The following is a 24195-nucleotide window of genomic DNA, read 5'->3' as shown; positions in this document are numbered from 1 at the left end:
TGGGAGGCAGAAATGAGGAGGCGTTAATGGCTCACACTACGACAGCAGGCTATGCAGGGTCTGCTTGGCCTCCTCAAGGAAACAGACATGGCATCTGATGCATGTAGGGGAATGAGGTGGAAGAAATCTTGAACATGCTAAGATAGATTTCCAAGAAATACTGGGGTAGAATACTTCTTTCCCAGCAAAGGAAAGTTCTGGCGGAAGGAAATGTGAAGAATGTGGGGATTCAAGGTGAGATGAGGCCAAGGCAACCGAGGGATAGAAAAGGCAACCAACCGTGGATAGAAAAGGAGAAGCAAGAGATTTGGGGAATTAGCATTAACCAATGGAGGGCGTGGTGAGTTCTAGTAACTTCGGGCTGTAGGAGAAGAGCCATTTTTACTGAGAAAAATGTAAATTGGATCTGTGGAATGCTGACAGTCCAGAACTGTTCTGGGTGCGTGGGGCCAGAGGAGGGAGTGGGCAAGGATAATGCTACAAAAATGAGTAAGATAAATACCTTGCATCTGCATTAAGGATGTTATGCACTACTGTGGGAGAGTGATAGCAACACCTCACTCTATGACATAATGCAGCGTGGCATGAATATAAAATGCAGTCACTAAAATTGGAGTCTGGGACCTTAAGTGAAGGAGTGATGGGACCCGTAGCATGCTGGGGGACACAGAGAGTCAGGAAAGGTTTTGCAGAAGAGGTGGCATTTCAGGTGGATCTTGAAGGATGAAGATTGTGTGAAAGAAAGGAATTCCAGGCTTCCTCGTGTGCCTTCTTGGCAAAGACATGAACGCCGGAAAGCCCGGGGCGTTTTGGTTCAGGTAAAAGTGTGAAAGTCTGGATGCCTGGATCCGAGGCTATTTGGAGGTTAGAACAGAAACCAAATCACATGGCACTTTGGAACCATGCTGAGGACTCTGAATTTTATTTTATAGGCTAGTGTTCCTCAACCATTTTTCTGCCTCCATACCATTTATATCCATGGTATGACAATCCCAGATTTCAACAGGCACCCGCCCTACTTAAGAGTCACATTGGAATTGTAGGATGGTGGACCTTTAAGGAGGGAAGTGGTAGGATCAGAGCTGGGAGATGAATTAACCAGGATGGAGACTGAAATCAGGAAAATCAGCTTGGAAGTAATTATGGTTATCCAGGTAGAGATGATGAGGGTCTAAACTCACCATGAGCAGGGGTGTGTAGAGGTAGAAATGACCAGGCTTCATTCATTTTTGCCTTCACTGAACACCCACAACAGGCCAGGCACTGTGTGTCTATTATTGGGGAATACAAATATTAAACCACAAGACCTACCACACATTGCTTAACAATCTATGAGGCGAGTAAACCAACACTAAACCATGTGGGGGTCAGGACAGAAGCCATGGAGGGACATTTAGGAGCACAGAGGAAAGGCATTTAGTTACATGTGTTTTCAAAAAAAGGCTTCTTGAAGTAAATAGGCCTGAGCTAAGGCTTAAAAGATAAGTAAGAACCACCTAGGTGGAAGAGGGGCCAGACAGGGGTAGGGAGGATGAGAGAGCATGTACAAAGACGTAACAGCATGAAATGGCATATGACATAAGAGAGGGAGCAAATATCTTGTGCAAAAATTGAAAATAGTTGCTGTATACAGAGTAGGGCACTCTATGAGGAAACTACTGTGTGTTACTGCATATGATCATTGGGGTGTGCATCGTGGCAGCTAGAGAGACAGTGGCCAAGGCTGGAGGAAAAACTGTCTTGTCAAGGAGTTTGGACTTCAAATGGGAAAGTGATGTAACTCAGATTTGTGTTTCAGAAAGATTATTTTGGTAGCTGTGTGAAAGATGGATGGAAGGGGCACAAAGCAGGAAGGAGGCAAGCAAAGTGGGCAATGATGAGGTGACAGCAATGGCTAAGAGGGACAAGTATGAGAAAGCAAGAAGACGAGCAGTCAGCATGGATGGTGACGGGTCAGATCTGATGGAACAAAGTGCCTAGGAGGAGCCCCGGTTTCTGATCTCATGATTGTGGTTGATTGTGGTGCAATTCACAGGGTTGGAGAGGGAGGTAAGGCAGGTTTGGAGTTGGTGGGGGAATGGCCAGCCAGAAATGAAAGGTAATGGGTTCTGCTCTGTACCTACTGAGGAATTATCTGAGAGTGATTTCTAGGTAAGAGTTGGATATGCAATCCTAGAGCTAAGAAGAGAGGCCTTGGCTGAAGTTCTGGAATTGGGAGACATCCTCCTGTATTGATGGTTGAAGCCAAGGGGGTGGATCAGATCACTCAGCGTCATGTGAAAGAAGAGGGCCAAAGGCAAAAACCTGGGCAGCACTCCCATTTCAGGAACGGGTGGAGGAAGAGGTGACTTCGAAGGAGGTTAAGGAGGAGGAAGATGAGAGGCAGCTGGTAAACCAGGAGAGAGAGGTACCTGGAAGATAAAGGGTGTTTCAAGAAGGAGGGAGTGCTCAACGTCACCTGGATTAGGTAAGAAGCAAGAGACAAACCAAGGGGAAGGCTGAGTCAAGACCTCCAACTTTTGGGACGTTAGCTATCTGCGGCAAAGAAATGAAATACATTCATGTACTGGGAATACCATGTGTGGGCAAAAGTAAGAATGAGAAAGAAAAGGAAGGCAGGTTAAGATAAGGCACTATGGGACAGGCAGAGAAAAGTGTTGTTAAAACAAGATAATACTCCAAAAGAATGGCAATAAAATACCAAATGCGGGGCGCCTGGGTGGCGTCGCTGGCTGAGCACAGACTCTTGATCTCGGCTGGGGTCATGATCTCATCAGGGAGTCTGCTTGAGAGTCTTTCCCTCTGCCCCTCCCCCCCAGCAGTCTCTCTCTCTCTCTCTCTCTCTCTCTCTCTCTCTCCCCCCCACCCTCCCTCTCTCTCTCAAATAAATGAATATGTTTTTTTAAAAAATACCAAATGCCCCATCAAGATATTCCTATCCCCTTCCTAGAGGAAGTGGGGGGGTGGGCCAGGAGGCAGAGGAAGGAAGAATTGGAGCAAGATTAAGCATCTCCTTGTTGCAGAATAAGTGGCACAGGTGCATGATTAATGGGAATTCTGGAAGCTGATGCTTAAAGAATGTAGCCTGACTAACGGAAACGAAAATGGGCTAAGACCACAATAGAACTTGGAGATGTGTTTAATAAATATTTGAAAATAGGTATATTATCACCCCAGAAAAAAATCGGGTAGATTTCATTTTTAAGAATAAATGATGGCTGCCAACATGACAAAAAGATAGTAATGGTGTACCTCCTGATGAGAGCATGCAACACCATCTATCACATATTTGCAACAACAACAACAAAATGGAGCCTGAATCAGCTCACACCTCTAGATTCAACCTTCAGTTTACAGGGAAGAGAGGGCAGAGGAACATCTTACACAACAGCATGGAAGTAAAATTAGCAAAACCCAGACAGTGGGAAACTCTGCAGGATAAATAACCTGGTGTCTTCAACGAAGACATTGCAGAAAGAAAAGAAAATAGGGGAGGGGGCTGTAGATTATGAGCCTGGAAACATGTCACCCAAATGCAATGGGTGGAAACTTTTAGTTAGACCCTGGTTTCAAAAAAGCAGCTATAAAAACAGTATTATAACACTGTTGGGGGAAATTTGAATACTAATTGGATACTTGATGACATTTAAGGAATTATTTCAAGTGTTTTTAGATGTAATTTTTTAGAAATCTTATCATTTGGAGATATATCCTAAAATATTTATGGATGAAATGATATAGCGTCTGGCATTTGCTTCGGAATAATCCAGGGAGGGTCAGACCAAAAGATGTGTATGTTACAGATGAGACAGGATTGACCCTGAGCGGTGAACCTGGATGTTGGGTTCACAAAGATTCAGTATACTACTCTTTATTTTGTGTATGCTCAAGAATTACCATCATGAAAGGTTTTAAAAAATCAAAGAATAAATGTGAACATACCCATGACCTTTCGGAACTGTAAAAGGACTCCGACGTAAAGTGTTATTATTTCAAAATTGTCATGATTTCCTTTTGATGTTGAATCTCTTCTGGTTTTTAATGTTCCTAATTAAAGAGCTTCCACCAATTCTTAAAAGTTAAAGATTGCTGCTGACCACTGTCACACAATGAAACGTGCAAGGCAGGGGAGGGGGGCTGGGAGGTGGGGGGTGTGCAAGCGCACACAGTTTAATGTGGTTGTTTTGGACATTGCTTTTCTCCAGTTTGTCAGCACCCAAGGCTTCTGGGCGGCGGCAGAGAGGGACAACACGAGGGAAGCCAGGGAGGACAGACCGACGCGTTCAGGAAAGGTAGATTTGGGCTTGCTGCATTTCAAGGGGGTCTCAATCAAAAAGACAGTAGCTGTAAAGAGGGGTCTGCTCTTGGCTCTGGAGGGCAAAGACGAACTCAGAATCGGAGAATTTCTTAAGGACAGGAAGCCGTTTCTCTGTAAGCAGATAGGAGTTTCCAGCTAGATACTCAGAAAATGCTGAAGGCAATATGATTTCAGAAAGGAAGGTCAAGAGGCTAGACCTATATCACAAAAAGAAGATCGACCCCAAGATGAGAGAGCAGGTGCCCACAGGTGACACAACAAGTTTGTCACCAATAGTTCAAGGACAGAGTCTTGCCAGTTGCCCTTGGTCTTACCTCCTTCTATATAAGGTCGCCAGGTATGACAGGTGGCCAGAAAGAAGACTGGTTCGCCTGCCAAAGGAAGCTGATAGTCATGGCAGAAGGCTGGGCATGCTTCATATAATATCTTTTACCTTATATATAAAATATGCCAATTAGTGGCTTTTACTTTGAGTTATAATATTATTTCCATTATGGTTTAAGAGTCCTGGGGTAAAGTGAGAAATTAATCCACACACCCATCTTAGAAACCATTGTGGCCTAGGGTATGCTTCTGAGTGTTCCATTTGCTGGAGAATCTTATTGATCCCTGGGAGAAGTGGTAATGGAGTCATAGGGACTTGAGAATAAGCAGGAAGGGCTGGATGCTTATACTGCCAGTCCAACACAATGGGGCATGTGGGGAATGGACATACTGTTCTCTTGGACAGCTCCCAAATGGGACTGACAGCTTATCCTGGAGCAGAAGAGAGGAAAGGGGCCAAGGCATCAAAGCTGATTGTGGGGAGGAAAGCTTAGGAGTGTGATATGTGGAAAGTCTCAAATGTCCAATAGAACTCATTCCAAATCCCCCAAGAAGATAGTGGTTTGTAAAAGACTGGACAGCCTAGTGGTCCATTATAGACACAGTAAGAAATCAGGAGGGTAAACCCGCCATTTGAAGAGCCTAGGGAGAGTTGTAATACTGATGCATAGGAGAGTTGTAACACTGATGCATAAAAGCCGATGCCTCCTTACTCTTTCCTCCTCTCGTTTCCCTCCTCCTTTCCCATCTCCTGAGGCAGCAGCAGTATGGCAAAGAGGGAGCCATACCGAGCCACCATGAGAGAGAGTGAGTGGAAAAGGACCCCATAGAAATGGGTACGGGTCTAACTCCAGCACCACACAGAAGTGACAGCAGCGGCAGCAACTAAGTGAGGCCATCAGAAGGCAGAGTGGGGATAGGTGGTTTACCGCAGAGGAGGTCAAACCCTACCAAAGAGAATTCAAGAACCACCTTGGTATTCTAAAGGAAGGGAAAGACTTGGGGGAGTTGATTCTTAGGATCCATGGGAGAGCAGACGAGAACAGCTACTGATACTGACAGGTACCTTTTCTCCTTGAATCTCCTCTCCTGGGCTGGCTGGCCAGGGGGTCTCGGGGTAAATTCCAGGGACTAGTTCTTTGATACAGGATTATGATGTTTTATAATGTTGATGTTATAAAATCAGCCTTACGGCAGAAATCGGAAGAAGGAGGTGTTCATAGGCCCTTCGAGGTACTTCGTCTAAAGTCAAATGAACAATGGTGTTTTGGACACCTCTGAGTTAGAACCACTAGACTTCTCATGGGAACAGTTTTTTTTTAATTCAATAAAAAAGAAAAAACTAGAGAAAGGAAGTTTTTAAAAAAATAGCTGAATAACTATTAAGGGACACTCTGAAGTGATGCACCATTGCAAGAGAGTTTAAGAAATGATGCACCTAATTACAAGTTTCGCTTTTCTGGGAGACGTCGCCTGACGACACACAGGCAGACCTTGTCCTCCTTCTGTAGACACCATCTCCACCCCCCTCTCCATATGGAACTTGAGGATCTCCAGCCTTGATATCAAACTGTTCTGTGACCTTCCCTCCTTGTCATATGAAGCCACCAGACTTTTGTGAGTCCTGGAAGTCTTAACTTTCTTCTACCTCCTCAGCAAGTAGCCAACTGCAACTTCCTGCCCTGCTCCTTCAACATGTGGGAGTGTGCCCCTCGTGAGAGCTTTCTCTTCAGTTTCCCTTGAGGGGAGGGCCATGGGCTGGAATCTTGGGGATTTTGTTTGACTTCCTAAGGTATGTGAACTGCCATGTATTGCCAAAGAAGTTGTTTTCATTTTGTTTTTTTTGTCTGCTCTTATAGCTCTCTTTGCTTTAAAACACTGAGTGGTTAAAAATATGTAGATTTATAAGGTCTTTTCATACACTGCCTGCTTAAAGGTTAAAGACAGGAGATGGATTAAGACAATCTATCTCCTTTGCTCCCTAGACTATCTTTTCTCCAACTTCTACAGTTCACCAGAATACAATGCTAAAGGGCACAGGAGAGCCGAGAGCAGCAAATAATAGGAGAAGCTATCCCTCAACAGAATAACAGCTGGGAGGACAAGGACAGATTTTCACGCTTCTCTTTGTCATCCTTTCTTGAGCCCAGAGGCAAGATTATTCCAAGTCACTATAAAAAATATGGGCCAAGATTATGGCAGCCTGGGAAGACCTTATTTTGGGCTTTAGCCACTTGACCTTGGATCACTCTGTTCATCCAGACTAGTCCTAAAGATTTTGTCAGCACTTTTGGCAGCTTCAGGACTTCATTGCACAGTTCAGTGTGTATCCGTGCACTCAGGGTAGGGTGGTGCAAGACAGAGATTCTGTAGTTGCTCCATAGTCATCCAAATATTTAGGCCAGATTGCAGGTGAATATGGACCACAAGGCCATGACCACATCTCAGAGCTGCCCATCTCAACTGGCCTGCAGCCCAGGTAAGCCTTTACCTACCAGTAGACAGCATTATTTGATCTCATCATCTGACCAAAACGTAGTCCTATGCTGAAGGTGAATGTGAATCCTTCATCACCATTGAGTTAACAACACAGAGCCAGTGGAGAGCGAAAGGAAAGAATTTGCACTCTGGCAGAGAGAGAGAAAGAGACCCTGTCCAAAGTCTAGTTCTGCTTACTCTCAGGTGTGTGATCCTGAGAAGGTCCCTCTGAGTGGGGAAGCCTACCTGCCCTGAGGAATACTTGAGACAATGCAGGGGACATACTGGCCCATAGTTGGTATGCTCATCTACTGTAACTGCTTTTGGCCTCATTGTGTAAAACAGGCCTCCCTTGGTTCTATAGTACATGAAAATAAGCTTCCAGGGAGTATGTCTCTTCTAAGCTAATTGCTATTTTTTTTCCCCTTCACCTTCCACCTCTCTACCCTTTTCCATCCTGTGCTCATTATTACCAATTAGAGTTTTCCCCAACAATTTTCTAGCATGTGCTTCCTCCCTTGGATTACAACTACTAGAAATTAAGGCCTGCCCAAGGTGACCTCTCTGTGTCTGCCTCATCCTCTCATGATTGCTTCCAAACAGCTATAACGTAGACCCTCAGTACAAGCAGCCTCCCTAACAAGGAGCAAGTAGCAGCTAAGCTGTAGATTTCCCCAGGGATGCTGGGGGAAGGGGTAAAATAGTGGAAGACCTTGAACTGGCATTGAGGAGACTTTGGGTCAGAGTCCAAAATCTACCGCTTGGCGGTTGTATGACTCTGAGTCCCTTCCCCTCAGTTGATTCATTGGTAAATTGGAGCTCACAATGCCCGCTTTGCTTAGCTCACGGGGTCTCTCTCCCGGGGCTATTAAAAGGAACCAGTATAACAGTGTTGCCCCAAATGTGGTAGGCACAGCAAATTTGTGCCATGTGAACGATGGTTTCTGACAGTGTGCGGCTAAAGTTTTTATTACTTTTTTAATTTACAGCTTTGTCCTTACTTTTAGGTGTATTATAAAAATTCTATAACTACCATACCACACTTGGTTTCATAGATAACATTTCTCAGGAAGAGGCTTGAGTGAAAAACAAGAGACAATAGCGAGTATATCTGTGCGAGTGGGTGGTGGGGGGGGTGGGTGGGAGGGTGGGTGCCAATTATGTGTAATTATGACACAAAAGGAAGGTAGTGTCCTCATAAAATATTGGAGTCTGCAAAAACAGAGTAAATGGACCAGCTGTCTAAAGACTTTAGGAAGCTTAACAAATGTGTCATTATTATTCCTCTGGAGGCCCCTGAGCTTCCTCATCTATACAAGCCGACGAACGATTGCCGATGCCGTCCATGGACCAGGCCCTTTTCTGGGTTCTGAGGATATGACCGTACACAAGGTCGACAAAATCCCTCCCGCTAGGAGCCGACATTCAGCTGGAGCAGCATGTCTAAACCCACCAAATGATTGTGCAAATCTGACCTCACGAGGTACAAAGAAAGCATTTGAGCGCTGCAAACACTCTATCAATGTCTGGTATTGTTGGAGTTCTGAGATGCCAGAGGAATTGATTGGAGAATATCTAAAAAATGTCTGGCAGAACCCAGAGACATGCTCTAGTGTGGACAAACGTAAATTGTTTTTGTTTCTGTTGGGTTTTCCTCTGGGTTAAATTCCTGGAAAAATTTCCTAAAGCTTTTGCACAGTGAAAGGACTTATCTGACATGTCTGCATTTGGCAATAGGCACTCTCTAGAGGTGATGGGAAATGTGACTCTAATGAGTATCATACTAGGATCGTGTATTTTACACTGCAAATAGTCAACCCAGCTTGACTTAATCTAACTGGAAAATTACTTTTCTGAATCAAATGCTCTTCTGAAATCCAAATATGTAAAAGTCTAATTTGTTTTCCTTCATTTCCTAATTTTAGAGTTCTGTCCAAAAGCATTAGCAAATTTCCCTGGACCCATTCTCTCTTTTTAAATCCCTAGAGTAACTTATTTCTTAACTGGGATTGGTTACATTAGGTCTGCATTTATTGGATCCTCCTATCAGTTCACAAGTTGACTCCTTGACAACCTTTAAAGGGTCAGCTACTCCTACATGAGAAATTACTGCCTCGGTGTATTTACTGAATAATAGCCTCGTAGCTTGAAAGAGTTAAAGTAAGTTTCTAAAGCAGCATGATTTCCCAACAAGAGTCACTTATGTGCTCTGAGAGTCTGTGTTGAAAAATGAATAGTAATGAATTCACGACAAAATCACTGCCCAACAAAGACTAAGACCAGAGTTTGATATATGGACAGACTGTAGCATGCCAGGACCAAAATGTAAGAGGAGAGATGTATTAACCAGGCCTGCGTATGAGACAAGTCCATATAACCGTAGCTTTCAGACCCCCCTTAAATGGAGAACGAAGACAGGGTTCCTGACTCTTCCGTTGTATCACACGTTTGCCGCTATAGCTCTGGGGGTTAGTGTTGTGACTTGGGACGAGGGTCTCACTGTTTTGCTAAAAAAGCTAATGGGCAAAGCAGGTCAATCGTGCTTGTGTTTATAGGCTTAATGTTAAAAGAAGAAAAGAAGAAGGAGCTTAAGGCTTTCTATTTAAACTAAGTAGTAAGCAGACTAAACCTGGCTACCTGGTGTGTAATGCAAGGCTTGTAAATTTGAAACACAAAGTAAGAATATAAAATGATTCTTAAAACGAAATCTCCCAGAACTTGGAACCCAATGGAATGTTGCCTCTTTTCAGCACATTCTCATTGGGAGGTCATATACTTCTTCTGACTGTGTTGTTTTCCTCTAAACATTTGGAACTTCTCTTGTGGAATTGTCTTCAGAGACTGCAAAGCATTTTTCTGAGACTCCCACTCTGTGCCAAGTCTTCATCCTTTGGGGTGGGGTGGGGGATGGGAGCCAGTGCAAGGGAGTGGATTTAATGATTTCTGGAAAGAGCAGAAAGTCATCCAGAGGCCAATCTGGTAAATGGCGTGAGTATAACCATTTGGGGTTTTAAAAAAAATGCTGTCTATAAATTGCAGAGCCTGGCTCTGTCATTTGTCCTGTGAATGGACTCTGAAGGCAATCCCCAAAAAGGTGTTTCCACGCAGTTTTGGCCCGTGACTGGCATTCTTGGAATAAATGTAGTGGGTCTCCTTAGAGTGGCTCCTTTTGCAAGAGTGCTTCACCTATTTTCTGGTGTCAAATGAGGAGGGCTTGTTTCACAAACTAGCATGGTCATGTGTAGAGAAGAGCCATCATTTACTAAGGATCTGGAATCAAGATAAAGATAAAGGCAAACAGACTTTCTCCATAACACTGAGGAAAGAAAATAATTCTTTATGAATGTGTTGACTCTTCTTCCCCCTTGAACCTCAGTTAGGATTCAGTCCTGGTCTGTGTGTTTGCCATCTATGTCCTAATAGAAGGCAATGTGAAATATGAGACCCTCTTCCATTTTCCAAGTAAGTCCTCCCTTTCCCTTCCCCCTCGAATTTTAAAGATATAGCAAAAAACACCAAACATCTACTTATAAATACTTAATTTATTAATTTAGTTGCATAGACTTTAAAAATCATTTTATATGCTTATAAAATTGATATACTAATAGCATTTTGTATATATGTTACATTTCATATAAAGAAATACTTCTATAATCGTATTTTTTCCACTGTCATATTTTGGTTTATCCCAAGCAACATAGCATCAGGAGAGTTGTTTTCTTTCATTCGTCCTGCCGTTGCATATTCTCAACATCCACTATGCAACCACTTACTGTAATACTGTAAAAAGTGATATTTAAAAGGCTTGTTCACATTAACACTCACTCTTGCAAATGTGAGGCCTTTCACCTAAGTGAAAGAATAATTAAATATGTATTAAAGTTCACCGATTTCACTTACAAACATCTGAATCTTGCATTGATTGAGGGTGTTTCAGGATAATGTATCTTCCCTGAAAAGAACTGTGTTATTCAAAATAAAATAAGGATAAGAACAGCCTATAGTAGGAGACTCTGAATATAAAATGTTTTCCTTGAAGCGCCAGGGTGGCTTGGTCGGTGAAGCAACCGGCTCTTGATTTCGGCTTGGGTCATGATCTCCTGGTCCTGGTATCGAGCCCTGCGTCATCAGGCTCCGTGTTCAGCAGGGAATCTGCTTGAGGATTCTTTCTCTCCCTTTGCTCCTCCCCCAGCATGCTCTCTCCCTCTCTCTCTCTCTCTCAAAAATAAATAAATCTTAAAAAAAAAATAAATAAAATGATTCCCTCTTTTCCCAAGGAGTGATTTTTGGGGAACACCCTGCCTAGTATTCAAGCGTGCACAGAGTTAATGATTTGTTCTCTGTCACCCACAAAGATTGACCATCTCTCTGAGTTGCCATTTCTACTGACAGGGTGAAATGGATTACCAGCAGAGGTCAGAGTTCACAGGAGGACATTTGATAGAATGGCAGTGTAACAGACCGCGGACAGAATATGTCTGATTTTTTTTTGGCATACAGTAGGGGGGAAAGACAGTGGAATTGTTGGCCCCTAGAGATGGGGACATATGCACTGGATTACAAAGCAGATACCAAGAAGCTCTCCATTTTTGCATGTGAAAAAATAACAGAAAATAGCTGAAGGAGAGAGGGAGGAGAAAGTAAACAAGAAAGACAAGAGTCTGTTTAGTTGAATAATACTGCTGCTCATACCAAGGCATCCTCGAGACTCTGGCTTTGGGCTTTCGAGCCTTGGGTTCTTGTAAACTGTCCTGTTTGGATGCAAACCCCCATATAAACTCTCACTCTATCTGACATTGTGGCTGAAGCTGATGTCCTCATCCTGGCTGGGCCCTCAGATTATGCATGGCCTGGGTGGCTGTCTCACGTGTTCAGAATGGCTCACAGTGTTGGCAACAGCAGTCCATCAAAATGACAGGCTTCCCACTGTTGGCAACAGCTTGCTAGTGTTCACGTTTGATTTTGGAGACAAAGAAATTAAGACATTCTTCTGGAGGATGGGCAGAGAGCCCTGGTTTTAAATTTCTCTTCCTTTTCTACTTTGCAGGGTCTCAAAATGATGGCCTTCAAGGTGCAGTGCCCAGCTTGCTGACCTGGCTTAGGACACCCTGGTCCATAATAATCTGCTTTGTAACTTCTTCTTACTAATCCTATAGGCACTTGGGCTCCTCATTTTGGACAATCACTGGCATGATTTGGAAATTGCGTTATATCCTTTGAAAGAGCTGATGTGGATAAATAGTCTTTTCTGTTTTCTGTATTTGTTGTTCCCTCCGCGATGTCCCAACGGCCAGAAATATTGACAGCCATGTGGATTTAATCATGTCATGAATACAAACTCCCCTTGGGCCCAGAAAAATGAGTTTATGTATATCTTCTCGAGGAAGCCCGAGGAAGCAATGAGGCTAGTGGACAAAACTGGATGCAGACTGAGTTCTCAAGCTGGCATCTCATTTCTGTTCTCTCCCTTTTCTCTGGACCATGGGCAAGTCCCATCCTTCTGGTCATCTGGTCCCATCATTATGAAACAAGAGTTGACTCATTCACCTCTCAGATGTTGTCAAGGTCTGATCATCTGTAGTTCTAAATAATAGTGGCTCTGCCAGGTACAGAGGGCTTACTTGGAAGCGGACACCCTGCAGAGAGGTGCATGGGGCAGCTCTTTTAATCTACCTCTTCGACCTCGCAGATCAGGCATGTTATTTATAGTTCAAGAAACTGAGGCTTCCAGAGTTAAGTGACTGTCCTGGGGAAGACACCTTTTCTTTGACCAGGGCCTAGAGAATGGGTTCATTCTTTTCTGAAGAAGTGAGACAGACATTTCAGAGCATCAAGTAACAGATCGGCTGGAAGGATTTTTCAACACCCTTTTTGGTTCTTTTCCTTTCTTCGCTTTGTCTTTCATAGGCCTCCAGTGGGCAGAATTGAGTTAGGAAAACTCTTCTCTTCATGACTCATTATCAACATCAATCCATGTAAGGCCCCTCTTCTTATTTTTATGTTTTCCCCCTTCATCTGCAGTATCACTCCCTTCCTTCCACGCACACTTGCTATACTGTACTCTACCTTTGAAGTCCACCTTCCCAATGTTTATGTAAACATATATATCCTTGAAAAATATTGTTATTATGCATCGGTGTTTTTGATTTACATAATTGCTGTCAAGATTTGAATCTCATCTTTTTGTTATTCTTTTTTTACTCAACACTTTGAGATTCATCTGTGTTGCTATGTGAAAATCTGGTTCACTACATCTGATGGTTACATAGGATCCCATTGTACCATATCACACATTTTCTTTATCAATTTCCCTCATCAATGGACATTTAGGTTGGCTCCAAATCCTTGCTACCACACACAGTCTGGCATGAACATCCTCTAATATGTCTTTGTACACACTTAAATGAGAATTTGTTTGAATTACATACACAGGAGTAGGATTTAGGGGTGGTTGTGGGTATGCATCTTAATTTCACTAAGCATCGCTAGTTGCTTTCTACGAAGTCTGCATTGCTTTGTACTTCTTCCAGTGGTGTACGAGGATTACCGTTTTTCTACATCCTTACCAGCACCTGCTATTCTCTGGCTTTCTAATTTTTGCCAATCTCTGTGTATTAAGTGGTATATCACTTTAGTTTTAATTTAAATTAATTGGATAATGAATGAGGTAGTACATTCTTCATATAATTATTAGCCACTTGGGTTTTCCTCCTGTGATTTGCCTACTTATATCTTTGCCCATGGTTTTTTTTTTTTTTTTTTCCTTTACTGTGTTTCCTGACTTTGCTGGTTTTTATGATTATGACTTTCTAATTTGTCTTATTTTCCCATAGGATGGGTTATTCTCCCCATTTTCTCTGCTTTGAACTTCATTTTCATTATTGACTTAACCGAATTATAGGAGTTTCTTTCCACATCTTGACATTTAGTCATTTGTGGGTTTTAGCTGGTGGTATCTCTCAGTCCACCACCTGTGTTAGCTTTATCAAAAAAGGTTTTCTTCATTTCCTTTAGTATGTCCTAGTACCTGATTTATCATCTTTTTAGTTTTGCCTTAACCCTTTGAGAATTCTTATTTTTCCACATAAATTCTAGAATCCATTTTTTATATAAAAATTTTTTTCTGGAATTTTTATTGTAATTGCATTGAATTTAGAGATTGACCAAGGAAGAATTAACTCTATATGATGTTAAAGCAAACGGTTAATATATATGATATTTAATGTTCCATTTATTTAAGTTTTCTGATATGTATGTGCTTTAATAGTTTAAATTTTATTCTCTATAAAGCTCTTGTGTTTTCTTTAGTTGATGTCTATATGCTTTATAGTTTTTGTTGCTAGTATGAGTCGTATTTATATTCTATTGTATTTTCTATTGGTTATTGCTTGTTTATAGAAACACTATTAAGTTTTGTGTGTGTGTGTGTGATTGTGTGTGTGTGTGTGTGTATATATATAAAATAAACTTGCTGAACTCCCTTTTAATTATAATTGTTTACAGCTTTTCTTAGGTTTTCCATGCATTTGTTCATGGTATTGTAACTGCAAATAGTAACAATTTGGTCTCCTTCCTTCCTGGTCTTAATGCCTTGACCAGGACTTCCTGAACTCTGTTTAAGTGTGTCAGTGACACCAAGGCATTCATGTCTTGTTCCTAACTTGAAAGGAAATTGCATCTAAAATTTTCTAATTAAATTTGATGATTGCAGTAGATCATTAGTAGAAAGTCTTTATCAGGGTAAAGAAGTTCCCCTCTATTCCTAGTTTTCTAAGAGTTTATTTTAAAAACTTAGATGTTGAATTTTATGCAATACTTTTCCTTTTTTTTTAAGATTTTATTTTTTTAAGTAATCTCCATACCCAACATGGGGCTCAAATTTAAAACCCCGAGATCGAGTCGCATGCTCTACAGACTGAGACAGACAGGTGCCCCTATTCAGTCCTTTTTTCTGCATTTGTTAAGATAATCATGTGATTTTTCTCCTTTACTCTGTCACTGTGATCAATTATTTTAATAGTTTTATGTTTTCTCTTCCTAAACCATTTTTCTTCAATGGGCCCTATTTGACCATGCTTTATGTTTTAAATAAATTATTCAATTCTGATAGTTGATATATTTTTTTTAAAGATTTTATTTATTTATTTGAGAGAGAGAGCATGAGCAGGGGAAGGGGTAAGGGGCAAAGGGATAGAGAGAGGGAAAAGCAGGCCCCCCAGTGAGCAGGGAGCCTGATGTGGGGCTCCATTCCAGGACTTTGGGATCATGACCTGAGCCGAAGGCAGACGCTTAACTGACTGAGCCACCCAGGTGCCCCCTTCTAGTTGGTATTTTAATTAGGATTTTCACATTCATGTTCATAAGTGAAACTGATCTATATGCAATTTGTCTTCTTGAATTCGATTTGATATCAAGACCATACAGCCTCACAAAATGAGCTGGATCCTTTCTTTCCCTTTAAACAGTCCTTCTCCCAGTTTTCCCCACATGAATAAATGGCAACCAGTCATCAGAACAAAAGCCCTGACTGCTCTGTCTCTTTCACACCCATATTCAATTTCGGAGCAAATCCTACTGGCTGCACCTTCTCAGTCTATCTCAAATCCAGCCATGTCTCCCCTCTACAACGTCCGCTCTCGTCTATGTGAGATAATGATTGCATCTGGACGATGCACAACCTTGTGTTTGGTATTCTTGTTTTTGTGTCTTTCTAGTTCATTTCAGTAGTAGCCAGCTTCCGTTTAAAGCATAAGTCAGATTGGGTGACCCTGTTATAATTGCCTCCTGTCCACCCCGTTGGTGGGGGAGGAATTCCCACCGTGGGCTTCCAGACATGGCTAATGGTCAGACACAGGACACCCAGCACTGGATGGACAAGACTGAGTCACAGTCTGGGGGAGGGGTACACTGCATGCCATGCATGGCCAGGGGACTGCACTCAGAAACAGATTGAACAACCCCGGGGGAGGCAGGCTTTTTGGTGTCAAGGCTGGGGTGCCCCCTGATTCCCCAGAAGGATGTAATTGGTTGAATAATTTAAGGATCAGCAGGAGCTGCACCTTGTCCATTGGATAATAAGCTGGTTGTTTGGCTAGGGGATCTTTTCTGGGGGAGCAGAATGGGGAGGGGGACTTGTAGGTAGACCATTTGAGGTCTTCCTACTACCCCCCAGATGTCAACGAAGGACATAATATCGGGCCTTATTTTTAGGCCTTTCACCACATGCTTCCTTTTCTAAACTTTACATTAGCAATGACATGGTCCTTCAGGGTCTGACAACTGGCCACATCTCTGGCCTTCTTTCCTACACTCTCCCTTCCTGTATATACGCTATTCCAGCCACACGGACAAGCTAGTTCTTATTCAAACCCGTCAAACGTGTTTTCACCTCAGGCCCTAGGCTCTTGCTTTTTCCTCTGCTTGAATCCTCTTCTCCCGAATGTATCCACAACTTCTTTTCTCACTTTCTTTGGGTCTCACCTCACTTTCTCAGTGTAGACTAAAGAAGCATGATTTTGCATGCTTTCAAACTTGATATATAAATGGTACCTATTGCTTTTCTTCTTCATTATTATATTTTTGAAATTCATCCCGGTTGCTGCGTTTATCTACGTATCATTCATTTTTATCTGCTGTGTTTATTCCATTTTGTAAATGCAGCAACGTTTGTTTATTCGTCTCATCTCCGGGGGATGGATGTTTAAGTTGCTTCCAGGTTGTTTCCATTACAGACACGCTTCAGTGAAGAGTCTCGCCATGTCTCCTTGTGAACATGTATGAGATTTTTCTTTAGGTTATATATGAAAATGCATTCGTGTTGATCAAAGGGGACCAGGGACTTGCTGGGAGTGGGCCTCTGAAGTGGGGCTGGGAGAGTCACGTGCAGTCTTCCTCTGGTCGAATGGCATAGAAACCACTGGAAGAGCTGAGAGACCCTGAGACCTAAAGAAGACACTGACTTAAGTAAGTGCTGACAGCTGTCTCCATGGTTCACAGAGGAGTCTCTTTGGTCTGTGAGAGGAGTCAGTGCTCTTGGACGCCATCACAGAGGGCCACCCTCTGTGAAGCATCTGTTACCACTGACAGACCTGGGGCAGGAGGCGCCCATTGGCAGGAGTGGCTGCTATGACAAATTGTTAGGCTGGGGGGGTCCTAGTGCTTAGAGATGTTGGACTTTCTCCCTTCGCCTTTAGTGAGTCACTCTTTACCTACAGGGAAGAATAGAGAGAATTGGTCTTTGTCAATGATACTCACTAAACTGGGAGAATAACAATTTTCCTGTGGGAATCCTTGGTAAGAATCAGACCCCTAGAAACTATTGAAAGAGACTCAAAATATTGTCTGAGCTCCTGAATTAGAGCCCAGCTTTCAGATTTCTGATGGAGGGTGTGGCCCAGGGAAAAATGGCTTTGTTGGCACGTGCATCTGTCTACTTTCTCCCTCCTCTAGTCCTTCATTTTTTGTATTCTCTCCCTTCCTCCCCCTCTTTCTGTCTTTCTCTTTCTCACTTTCTTGGTCCCTGGTATATGTGTAAGATTTGCTGGTAATATTTCAAGACCCTGATTTGCCTCTGTGGTGTTCATGTTTTGACACTAGAGGAAAACAGAGGAAATGTTTAATACTTTCAGTACCAGTCAAGGGTTTGGAAGAAATCTGTGCATACCGAGACAGCCCCTACCCTGGAACTTGTCCTTTGGCTTGAGTGTATGAGCCTGTTCTTGTATGACTCTCTTGAGTGCATTGTACAATTGATGCTTCCCCTTTGGGATGTCATCATGGAGACCTCAGGGTCCCAAGAACCTCACAGAGGCCCAGGAAGATGGCTATAATGGCCTATTTTTTATCCCAGAAATAGACATTAGTTGAACATTTCTCATATCAACACCATGATGCATGGACACCAAGTTCCTTCAGAAACAAGAGCCAAAGGCAAGATGGAGTGAAGAATAAAATGTTCAATTGAAAGTCAGGAGATGTGAGTTCTAGTTCTGACTCTCCTACTAGCTAGTTGGTGACCTTGGGCCAATTACTTAACCCCTTGGGCTTAGTTACCTTATATAAAACATGTGGGTTTGGAAGTAGATGGTCTATGATTTTTATCAAATTTTACCAAGCACTCAAAAATTTTAAGCACCTGTTGAGAGGGTAAATCTACTTCTAAAAATCTCCTAGATACAATCTAAGGTACATTTTAGTTCTAAAATTTCTTGACATTGGAAGAAATTACTTTTTTCTATGTCCAAGTTTACTTGAGTTGTAATCACTTGCAATCCTGAATGATTTTACAGATGCTGTATTACTGAGAGGTCACATGATTTCTCAGCCCAAACTCATGCCTTGGCAGATTGGAAGATCTCTACTGTTTTCTCATAATACGATTACCACATAGTTGTACCTTCTGGGGGACACAGTCTTCTTGAAGTTAGATCAGTTGTGTCTTCCATGATCATTCTATTTCTCAGCCTTTTTACCTGTGGCTCACAGGGTGTATGGCCCAGACCCACCAAACTGCACCTATTGGGAGGATACAATCTATTTCTAAGCTTAACAGTGGGAGACCTTGTTTCAATTAAATATTTCCCAATAATAAGGACTCAAGTCTACTTTTACGGCTTCCAAAGGGGCATTTTCCATGAAATTGAAAGGAACCTTCTTTTAGAGGTTGGCAAAGGCACGCATCTCTTATTAACCATTGTGAGAACAACTTGCTTCTTGAATATGGCTGCCATATTTTTGCCCAAAGCACCAAATTCTCATATTACTTTCCTATCCCCAAACTGCTGTCAGCCCTATCACCTGTAGAATTGAAGCTTGTTTACTAACTTTTTTTTTTAAGGAAAATCTTTATTCTCTGGCCCCATCTTACCTCTTTGTCATTATTTCCCCTTGTTCCAGCTTGCACTCTTTTCCCCCACTATTCTCAAATAAGCATATTTCTACCCCCATTGGTTGGGGAGAGGGCAAAACTTGATTGACTACCTACTATGTGCTAATAACTGTCCTGAGTATTTTCATATTTGTTATTTGATTTTATAGCTGAAGAAATTAAGGCTCAGAGAAGTTATATACATTGCCCAACTCAGAAATAGAAAAGCTGGAGTAAGTTACCAAGGACTGTTTGACTTTGAGCCCATAATCATTTTGCTTTAACACCTGCTTCTAGCACAAGGGTTCCACATCCCAACCTACTAATCAGCAGGGTTGTTCTGGGGATTGTCCCTGGCACACCACCCCAGTACCTGCTCCTCTAGCCCTCCAATCACTTGTATAAATACCTAAATCCCTGAATTAAATTTCTTTTGCCTTATATAACTAGAGTGACTTCTGCATCCTGACTGATACAACCTGTTATCAGGGGATTATTTTTTATATAAATATTAGTATCAAATTATTTTAGAGCTTAAACTTCTTTTAGCCTTGCTTCTTTGTTTTCCTGAAGCCCAGAGAGATAAAAAGAATTATTTAATATCACATAGCTAGTTAGTGACAAAGTTAATACCCTATCTTTGCCCAGAAACAAGGGACCAAATGGCAGACTGAAAGAAGTGTTTTAGAGTTTTGAGGTTTTTAACCCGAGTCCCAATCGTGACCAACACTCACTAGTTCTATTGCCTTAGAGAAATCACTTCACTGCTTCTCAGTTTGTAAAATGGGAATGATAATAACTTATTGCCCTGTTGTGGTGAATATTGGGAGATATTACATGTAAAATGCCTAGTACAATACCTGTCTCATAATATATGCTCAGTAAAAGGTTAAGTGCATTATTCTCTATTTTTAAGATTTTATTTATTTATTTATTTATTTATTTATTTATTTATTTATTTTAGAGAGAGAGCATGGGAGTAGGGGCAGAGGGAGAGAGAGGGAGAGTCCTAAGTGGGCTCTGTGCTCAGCAGGGAGTCCAACACAGGGCTCCATCTCACGACCCTGAGATCATGACCTGAGCCAAAATCAAGAGTTGGACACTTAACCGACTGAGCCACCCAGGCACCCCACATTATTCTCTATTATCCAGAATCAGCAAGGCCAAATTTCTCCACATTGGGGACCAGCTGGAAAATGTCCCATACAGACAAGCACCTTTCGCAGTCCCTCCCAAACTAACTCCAGGATACTCAGCAAGCACTCTGAGAGCAAATGGACCAAAACTAATGAACTCCAAATCTGATCGCAACCATTCATTCAGTATTGCACACAGCAAAGAATAAGGGTTTCTAATTAAATAAAGAATCATGAGTTTTGCTCCATAGCACACACATATAGTGCTAAGTTCAGGAGGGCATGAGAACATTACATTCTTTCCTTTTCTTGCTAAAGAAATGTTCAGCCATGAACATTTAAAACCATGTCATTTTTACTCAATTCCTTCTCTGGGAGGAGGGAAGGTGGGGTAATAAGAATCTCTGTTTTTCAAATACACATGGGTTAACGATAGTAGTGTTATTTGGCCTTTCCAATTGATATTGAGAGGCATGCAGAAGGCATTGTGAAATGTATAATCACATCACATATTTTAATCTCTAAATTTAATGGAGGTCGCAGGTTTCTGGGGCATCAAAGGTCCGAAGTCATGTGGAACAGGAGCATTTAGAACGCTGATGCTCATATGCTGCACTGCTCTCCCTGCCCATTGATGGGCTTAGCTTGTAAACAGTGTCTATGCGGGGACATAAGCTTGTGAGGGGCAGAATGTCCCAAAGAGACATCTCTCTCGAAGGTGACTGGTTGCTGTATATGGCAGGGAATGGGTGAACATAGCCAGAAATCTTGACTGAAATGCAGATGTCTTTTAATCCACTCTTTGTAGTGCAGTGTAGTACTTGGGTCTCAACAGTAAACAGAGTACATTCAAGGCAATATTTGGAGAGTGTTAAAAAGGGAGCTCTTTGCAGAGGTATGGACCGGGAGTCAGAAGGGACAGTGAGGCACCATGGGGCTGAAACAGTGAGTGGCATTGCCACCCCTAGGCTTGAAGGGGCAAGGAGAGATGGCAGAGTTACCGGGACCTAGTAAGAGCTGTAATGTGGAAGAGGAACCGTCTGATAGGAGTTTGACCCTCAGTAAATGGACAGGACCACAACAGCCCAATAGAGAGGGGGATCAAAAATACCCTGACCTCACTCTCCCCCACCTTCTGATCTCCTGCCAGTGCCCCTCTTCCCCCCCCCCCCAGTGACTGAACCCAACAGAAGCCCACTGATGGGATCCTTATAGGCCAAGCCCGGGGGCGGAGGGGCAGGGGAGAGTGAAGACGGGTAGAAATGGATTTGGAGGTGTCGATGGAAGAGAACTCTGCACAGCCAGTCTGTGAGTGCAGGGAAAAGCACAAAAACATTTTTTCTCAGTCTTGCCTGCATTGTAATAGTTCTATGATTAATTCACCCTTATTGATGAAAAAAGTATCTATTATATCCTTGTCCCAGATCATGTTCGATACAGCAGTTGGAAACTTAAGCTCAATTCTCCCAAAGAGCTGAATTCTCTCCAATGGGAGGATGTTTCACTTTTAAGCCAAAGCAAGATCCCTAAGGGTTGATATATTCGATAGTCTTCTGTATATGCTGGATTTGTAAGGGGCCCAGTAAGTGACACTCCTGTTCCTTGCTCAGTGTAGACATAGGAATTGGGCAGATAAAGATTATTTAAGTCACCTGTAGTATTGTCAGGGCTGATACTAGGAGACAAAGTTTAGTAGGAAGGCCAAATGGGTTTCCAAAGACTGCTGCAAAAGACAATTCACCCACCCACTCATAGGCAAAGCAGGAAAATTGCAGGTCTTGCCCACAGAGGTGGGGTCTTTACTGCTGAACTCTTGAGCAGGTGGAAATACATGCTTCATGCAAATGGACAGACCCCAGATGAGAAGAGATGGGGGCTGAGGTGCCTTCCTTAGTTTCTTCTCCCCAATTCAGAGGGCACGTCTGTCCTTAACCCCCTGCTGGGAAGATTTCCAACAACATTTAAAACATATAAAAACAGACAAACCAGACTTGCCTGTGGTTCATCTACCCGTTATCCCCTTTTGGATAGCAGGGACCCATGGGTGATCTGGTAGAAGGGGGTCCTGTTGTCTCCCAAGGAATATATTGGTGCCCATACCCAGCTTCTGGGAACCCTTGTTGGAGCTATTGACACTGATTTGCACAACTTCTTGGTGGAAACCAGGTCTGTGTCTCCCTGCTCACCCCAGAGCCTCTGTACCCCTGCATTGTTGGGGGAGAGAGGCAGGAGGACCAGGCTCCATCCCTGCTCTGTCCTCCAGGTGGCAGGAGCACCATCTGGACTGTTTTGTGCTTGGGGCAACCTCAGGCCAAGCCAAAGATAACATTGTGTCGATGCACAGGAACACACTGTGCTTTTCTAGGTTCCCAGGAAACCAAATCACAGGGAAGGTCAACACTGTTGTTAGACCGTGGATAGCTCACATTTGGGGTATGAAGAACAAATATGAGTCCCCAGGACTTCCTTCCATCAAGGGCTCAAGAGCCCCCTCTTAGGTCCCCTCTGATCCTTTGCTAAGCAGGTACTTTCAAGACCTGTTTACTCAGTGCAGAAGTTCTTGAGTATCCTAATTCAAGTGCTCAGTGTAGAAAGCTGCTCTGGTGGCTCTGGGGAGAGAATCAAGGAGTTGCAAAGAGCCTCCTAACCTGGCTCCACCAACTCTCTTCTCCAGTGTATCCTCCCTCCCCCATGCTAGGGCCCATGCTAGGACCCTGGAACAAAATGCAATGTAGACTTACCTTCTCACCCCATTGTCAGAAACTAGAGCCCTGTATGTGACTGCCTGCTTGCTATTTCTTCCTGGATGTCTCAAAGGCACACGTCCCACCTCCATCCCAAGCCTCTTCCCCCTCTCTGTGAAGGCACCCCTGCTCGGCCAGCTGTGCAAGCCAGAACCCCAGCAGTCAGTCCTGCTATCTCAGCCTACGTCTGAGTCATTGCCGACTCATGTCAACGTTGTCCCCTAATGATCTCTTGAGCCCATCTCACTTCTCTTCTTCAAAGTCTTTCAATAGTCTCCTCTGCCTCCTGGGACAGAAAAGATGACTCTAGAAGGGCTCACTGGACTTAATCTTGCCCTTGCTGCATCTCCAGCCTCTTGTGAGGCTGCGGTGCCCTTGGCCTCCCTCCATGGTCCAGTCCCCCAGGTGCCATTTCTCTTCCCACCAAAGGGCCTCTTCATGTGTGCTTTCTCTGCTGCCATGCTCTCCCTGCTCCTCTGGGCAACTTTGAGGCTGTCTGACTCTTCTGACTTCACCTAGCAGGCACTTTCTCAGGGAACTCTTTCCAACTTTCTGGAATAAACTGAATCTCCCCATTATATCTTTTCTCAGCACTAATGCACATGGCCCCTTTAAAGCAGTTGCCATAGTCTCGTTTTGACCCTTATTTGTGGGTTATTTTATTAATGCCTGTCTCCTCAACTAAAGTGTATCCTCGTATGGGCAAGGACCACCTCTCTTAACACTGATAGTGAATTGCATTCACAGCGCCCTGCATAAAGATTAGGAGGTTGTCCAAAACTGTTGAATGAATGGCAAGGTTCTCCTCCAACATCCGCTGGAGCAGGGCATTGTCCATGCATTGTTGCTCCCACTCTGGGCTGTCCACCTCCAGCTCAGCCTGGCTGCCCGGCTTGTCCAGCTTCTCCTTCTGTGCAAGTCCTGTCCTTCCCCTCGGCTCGGCTGTGTCTCCCACTGAAGGGGGATGCCACCAAGGAGGGCTCCAGTGCCCAGTTGCTCCACTAACACCCTGCTGACTTCCCCACAAACATTTCATTGACTTAACTACTTCAATGACGTTAAGACTTTCCTGCCCCCCAGCTGACAAGGCCACCTCCCTTTTGGGGAATTTGATGGAGGTAACTAGAGCTTTCCTGGCTCTTTCTCTGCTCCAGGCAGAATGCAGACTGAGGCCTGCCCTGTGATTCAGAAACTCTTGGCTTTCTCACTCTATCTCTGCCCTTCTCTCTTTTTCTCTCTTCTTCCTACCTTTCTTTCTTCCTTTCTTGCTTTCTTCTTTCTTTTTCTTTCTTTCTTTCTTTCTTTCTTTCTTTCTTTCTTTCTTTCTTT

Source organism: Phoca vitulina, unplaced genomic scaffold, assembly GCF_004348235.1.
Source record: "Phoca vitulina isolate PV1807 unplaced genomic scaffold, GSC_HSeal_1.0 scaffold17, whole genome shotgun sequence".
Classification (NCBI taxonomy): Eukaryota; Metazoa; Chordata; class Mammalia; order Carnivora; family Phocidae; genus Phoca; species Phoca vitulina.
The sequence above is the reverse complement of the archived record's forward strand: the minus strand, read 5'-3'. Positions refer to the sequence as shown.